Genomic DNA, 5,827 nt, shown 5'->3' on the forward strand with positions numbered 1-5,827 from the left:
TGCTAATTGATTTGTTGGTTTGACCCCAAGGAGTTTGGGATGGTGGAGGGAGTCATAATTAAGAAGCAGGTCAAATGAATTCGATTTCCCCTTGGATACAGCCTGGGGGGAGATTTTATGTTGCGGGGGAGTGCACTCGTTTATTTTTAGTCAAAGTTGTCGTTTATTTTGTATCTTTCGGAGTGCCCGTGATACGGAAACTTAGTCGAGTAGATTTTTTTTAATGGCGAGTTATCTAAATGATGTACTAGAAGTTTATTTTTATTTTTGGCACAAGACAAGGGAAAGGGGTCGTTTGGGGAAGGCAGGCAGCAGAGTGGGAGTGAAGCTTTTTAGGATAGGACAATGAGTTACCCTGTGCATTCTGCGCTTGTGAAAACCGATCGAAAGCTCGTCGACTGCGTGCATCTAAAAGCCCAGTTGTAACTGCATAACGGGCTCGGTGCAGCTTTGTGGTCGGCCTTTGACTTTTGATAATGTGTCTGGTTGGACTGGTAATGGCTTATTTCGCCGACTATCTGAGCGGCAGACACGCCTGCTTGGGTGTAATGACATGGTAATCTGGGGCAGAGGCCGTCCGGCCGAACGCATCAGTGAGAGAGCGACGGAGAGACGCTGAGGTGCACGAACTGGATCCGTTGAGCATGGGAAGGCCGTGGGGCCGCTGACCCTGAGTGCCGTGTCCTTTGGGAGACCACGCATGGCCAAACGAAGGGCAATTAACATTACTTGGAGGATCTTCAAAGGTTTTTGTCGGAGACCCCCAAGTTTAGCAGGGCGTGATCCCCGGAGCTGTTTGACATCCAGAACCAGTTCGCTTATCCGGAGGACTCCCTGCTATCCGAGCATTGACAGCACAGCACAAGTTGTCCGACAGGGCCCCATGTAACCTGACGTTCGACCTCAAGACCTTTCCATCACGATGGCTTCCGACTTTGGGAGTGACCCTGGCTGTGCCGTGGTCCCTGCATATAGCACCGACATCGCCCTCTTTTTCATTTATATTTTGCCGTTATTTTCGCGTCTCGTCTTGCGCTATCTCCGGCTGACGGTGCACGTGACCGCCCTGTTTGCACGGCCGCGTACGGGGCTGTTTTTCTCTTCTTTTTTTTGTTGCACCAAAGAAACTGGTGCAAATACCAACACAGCAGCTACGACAGCTGATGCGAGCGAAACCTGCAGCTGCAGTTGAACCTCCCTCGATGTACGGTTGCCCCCGAGACGGTCACGCAGCTCCTTCCGCATGTTTGAGGTGTAGAAGTGCGTGATTAGTGTAACACGGCAAAAACGGCTGCTTGATTTTCAGGAACTCTTATGGGAGCTCAACACGGGACCTGCTTGAAATCCAAGCAGCCGTTTTTGCCGTGCAACGGCTGACAAAGTCAAGTGTGAGAGAAATGACTTATGCCAAAGGCAGCCTGCCATATTATAAATGCAATCAATGGCAAACCTGACCTGACCTCGGACTTCTCGCGTAGCCGGTAGGGAAGTTCATATGGGGATGGGTGGGATGGGGCTGGGTTCATACCGGGCAAAAAAAAATTATACCGATATCAGACATCAGAAATTTTGTTGGGATTTTGTTTCAGATTGATAAAAATATGGTCCTGAAATCCCTGAAATCGGCATACATCCAATATCGGTGATATTAGACGTTCGTCCTGCAGCTATATCCATTCACTCTCGTGTACGAAAGCATACATTATATACCTTATCTTGGCACTCATTTTGTAACGTTCACAATAACGAAGTAGCCACAGACATTCTCAAGGATTTTACAGTGTAGTTATGGCTGCCACAGTGTCACACCGAATATGTTTGATATCGCTTTACGATTACTGCTTCGCTGTAATTCCTTTGTTATTCACTGTAATTCCTTTGTAATGCGCTGTCCCATTATCGCAGATCACATGGATGTAGCTTGAAAGCTCAAAGGGGTATTCACTGAAGTGGAGAGGAGTCTACAGATTTGGGCTGTCTAGGGCAGTCTTGAGTATCTGATGTTTCAAGGAGAAATGGTGTAGACAAAGTCGCAGTTGCGCGTAGGTTTCCCACGCCTTTGATTTTGACACACGGCCCGGCCCGCGGTGATCTTTCCATGGGCAAATAAGTCCTCATGGATCGTCCTCTGCGCGGCTTCTTCCTGACCATGCGCTTGTCCTGCTCCCCTTCCCCATTTTGCTCCTGAAAGCCCATGTCGCGTGTCCTTCCTGGAAAAGGCAACGACTCGTGCAAATCGCTCCGTTATCGGCTCCTCTTCAGAGAGAGAGAGAGAGAGAGAGAGAGAGAGAGAGAGAGAGAGAGAGAGAGAGAGAGACGGTGATACGGGCAGCAGCTGTGCGGGGGGGCCAGTGTGGGCCAGCGCTATGCCATTGCGGATCGCTGAGCCGACTGTAATATGAGAAATTGCCGCTCCGCCAGGGTCGGGCCTGGCTGGGCTGGGCCGGGGCGCGCACTTGCGGCGCACTCGTGTTGTACACAGCGGATCCAGATGCGAATTTAATTTAGTTCCGGGGCGGGCGCTTTCCGGGCGGGCGGCGCGGCGAGGGAGGACAGACCTTGGGGCCTTATTTCCCATTGTCCCATGTCACGCAGTGTCGCCCGGAGCCTCGCCCGGAGCGCTGAGCAGGACGGAAATAAACGTCGCAGTTGCAAGGAACCCCTGCCCTGCTAATCCCAAGACGGGCGCGCATCGCGAGCGCATCGCGGACATTATATGCCAATTTTATCACGATGCTCCACATCCTATATAGGAACTCCTAAACGCATACTGTCGTAAATCGCAAATGAAACGGGGCGATTGTTGTTTGGTTTCCCAAAAGGCTTCCCTTTTCTCCTCGATGGTAATAGGTATTCCCGCGGGAACGTCAGAGCAGCCAACATTATTCTTGTTGCTTTTGAAAGGGGGGCCCTCCCCCGCGTGGGCGCCGCGCCGGTAGCTTGGTCACGGGGCCTCTGTGTCTCCCGTGTGATGTGGCGGGGCGTGGCGGGGCGTGGCGCCGAGTGGCGGGGGCGCTAATTTTAGCGGTGCGGTGGGAGCCCCCCGCCCGCAGACTGCGAGTCAAGTAAAAGGCGTCCTTTTCCTGTCCCTTTTTTCTTTTTTCGATCGCCATTTCGGGGCGCGGGTTCGCCGCGGCATACGACGTTTGCTGGCACCATATTGGCGGTGCGGCGGGGACGCGCGCTCATGGGACGCCACATTATGCCATTTAAAGCGATGTCGAAACGGGATCGTTCCTCGGAATAATGCTGCTGCAGAACCAACCAACCGTATGTTGCTTTGTTGATATGCGCTCCAACGTGGCGCGAGTGCTACTGACACCTGCTCCATCACACCCCCGTGCGTCCACTCCACTCTCTGGTCCGCTCGCTCCAGTTGGTCCTCTCTATTCGGTCGTTCGATCATTCGTGGCGATCACATCGCCGGTCCGATCGATAATGGCTGTCGCCCGTTCACCGCGGCGTTGACGATCACGCCACTCGCCGGCGCCCTCGTGCGTGCGTGCGTGCGTGTGCGTGGCGAAGGTCGCCAGGCTGGGTTGAGCTAGGGCGCCTGCCTCGAGGCGGGGGTTGGCCTGCTGTTACAATAATAGCTTTTCCCATCCCAAACGGAATGCGTGTGTATCTTGTCTCGCCGCCTTGGTCCGGGACGGCCCGGGACGGCCCGGGACGGGTATCCCTGACGGCTCCGGCCGGGGTGCAGTCACGTGCCAGAGGAGGCCGCATTCGTCACGGGCTCAGCGGCGGTGAAGAAGCACCACCTGTTCCCGTCTGACGCGACGGCATAGGGGCTTAAGGAGGCGGCCGGGGCCGGGCCGGGGCGGGGAGGCCGCGCCTCCGTCTGGGATCGGCTTTGGAGGCTGCAGAGGGCTGCGGCGGCCAACTCCATTCAGTGCGCTCGATCCCAGGACCCAAGTGCCTGTTGCCGTGTACACTGTAAACAGGCACCGCCGCGCTGAGTTGTGCGGTAGCGACACCTCTCCTCTTTTGGAAACAATGTTGCGTTTCGATAGCTGCGATGGATATTCGCTTGGGAATTCTTCCAGTGCCGCCCTTTAACAGGAAAAACCTGTCAACAAGTTTCTCTTTTTGCAATGTCCTATTTCGTGGTGGAACCATATTCCTCTTACGATAAACTTACTTTATTATTTCATTGTGGAACTGCGTTCTTAATTGAAGATGAAAATCCTCTTAATATCTCCTCTTGTTTCCATATGTATTGCACCTTACCGCTCATAGCTCGCCAAACAGGATACTTTGGGTTGCAGAGGACTCTCTTCGAAGGTGGCGCAGTACCATACGGTAGTCATTCGATCTGAAGGATCTCTAAGGTCCAAATCCCATCTACGCTTGGATAAGATAAATGACTCTTATCTTTTGAGGCTTTTTGAAGATTTCCTGAAGAGAACATTCCTCTTGATGCAATCTTTTCTAATTTCGATGATACGGTGATTTCCTGAAGAGCATCTTAAAAGTATCTTACAGTACGGGAAGAGTTATGCTCGTAAGGTTTGTTCGCGCGTATGGGCGCGGCTGCACGCCGCTGAACCTTGGGCGATAACATTACATCGTATATATTTAAGGAATCGAAGGACGAGCGCGCGGCCGCAGGCGGGCGCGGTGGTTGCGGTGCGCTATGACATGACTGCGCGCCTATCGTCGTGTGTTTGAAGAGCTGCACCTTCCGGCACATTCCCCCTATTAATCGTTCTTACACGCACTGCACAACTGCACACCTACCTACCTGCACGACGCTGTCTGTCGTCGCAGCGACCTCGCTCGCGCGTTGATGTACTCATGTCCATAAGTACACACTACTATCACGTGTTGAACGGAATTAAAGACATTGACTAGCCAATCATGGGGGAAATTATTATTATCACGATCTTGCTGCTGACTGGCAATTTTGCTTATACAACCACGGATAATAAAATAGATTTGTAATCTGTACAAAAGTGATTTATAATGCGTTTCTTACTCCTTGAAGAATTCAATAGTTGCGTGGAGCTGTGGCTGATTTGCATATCTCTTTCTGTCTCTAATCTATTCTGGGCGAGACGACAAAATTCCTGGCTGAACACCTTAGATCACGCTGTTACGTAAAGCAACTCTGGAGGCGAGGAGGATGTCCGCTGGCTTGTGGTTATAATCTCTGTTAGTTAGGAGAACCTCTCTTTGTTAACTTCGAGTCGTTCCTAGGCGTTAAGGTTAAGAACGCATCTAATATTTGCGGCTTTATTCGCCCCTACCACCTGATTTCATGAGTAGTAACTTTTCAGTAATGAAAACATTGGAATACGTACATTTGAAAAACGGTGCGGCGGTCAGTGAGGTCGTGCCAAGGACGGAGACGTGTCGTTCGCACCGCACAGCTGGAAACACACCACCACACCAGCGGATGGGATGGGCGGACCGCCTGTCCAGCGGTGGATAGGCAACGCGCCCTGCACCGGAGTCGAGCGGCGGCTACATCTCCGGGGGCTTAGCTCCTGGCCAGCGGGCGATAGGCAACACGCTTCACTCTGGAGCCGCGCGGCTGCCTACACGCTGCCATCCTGGGGGCCTAGCGCCCGGCCAGCGGACGATAGGCCACGTGCCTTGCACCGGAGTCGAGCGGCGGCTGCCTGTCCGGGGGCTTGGCGCACGGCCAGCGGCTGATAGGCAACGTGCCACGCATCGGAGTCGAGTGGCTGCCTACCCGCTGCCTTCCTTGGGCTAGCGCCCAGCCAACAGCCGATAGGCAACGTGCACTGCACCGGAGTCGAGCGGGTGCCGACCCGCTGCCTTTCTGGGGGGCTAGCGCCCAGCCAACGGCCGATAGGCAACG

At 53.4% G+C, this 5,827-nt stretch overlaps 1 protein-coding gene across 6 annotated transcripts in view; it reads left to right on the plus strand.

Annotated features, from left to right (window-relative positions):
* Positions 1-5,827, plus strand: part of LOC113212035 (TRPL translocation defect protein 14) — a 40,345-nt gene that overhangs the window by 23,411 nt on the left and 11,107 nt on the right. The gene's annotated exons all lie outside the window — the stretch shown is intronic.

Source organism: Frankliniella occidentalis, unplaced genomic scaffold (assembly GCF_000697945.3).
Source record: "Frankliniella occidentalis isolate FOCC.00 unplaced genomic scaffold, Focc_3.1 Scaffold93, whole genome shotgun sequence".
NCBI classification, from domain to species: Eukaryota; Metazoa; Arthropoda; class Insecta; order Thysanoptera; family Thripidae; genus Frankliniella; species Frankliniella occidentalis.